At 59.5% G+C, this 326-nt stretch overlaps 1 protein-coding gene across 1 annotated transcript in view; it reads right to left on the reverse strand.

The window, feature by feature from the left end:
* The window catches only part of LOC104082823 (tetraspan membrane protein of hair cell stereocilia homolog), a 4,543-nt gene that overhangs the window by 4,114 nt on the left and 103 nt on the right, over positions 1-326 (reverse strand). The gene's annotated exons all lie outside the window — the stretch shown is intronic.

Here is a 326-nt window from a genome sequence, read left to right on the forward strand (position 1 = left end):
GGCGCCCTGCATCCGCGGCAGCCTGGCGCCCTGCTCCCCACCAAGGACGCGCTGCGGCAGCATCTCCCATCACTGCGTTGCCCAGGCAACGTCTCTCCTCTCCCGCCTCCGCCTCCCTGTCGCTCCAAAGAAGTATTTTCTCCGAACAAAACTGGGATGGATTTAGTCTGTACAAGGTGGAGAACCTCGTTATTGCCCCGTGTGTAGCTGAATTTCAGCTTACGCTTTGCCGAGGCAGCGCTGCCCTCAGCAGCAGCTTTGCAGGCAGATTAATTCTGCTTGTTCAGCTGCGGTGGTTCCAGCCCGGCCGAGAGCCATCGGCTTTT

This window comes from Fulmarus glacialis, unplaced genomic scaffold (genome assembly GCF_000690835.1).
Source record: "Fulmarus glacialis isolate BGI_N327 unplaced genomic scaffold, ASM69083v1 scaffold24189, whole genome shotgun sequence".
NCBI lineage: Eukaryota > Metazoa > Chordata > Aves > Procellariiformes > Procellariidae > Fulmarus > Fulmarus glacialis.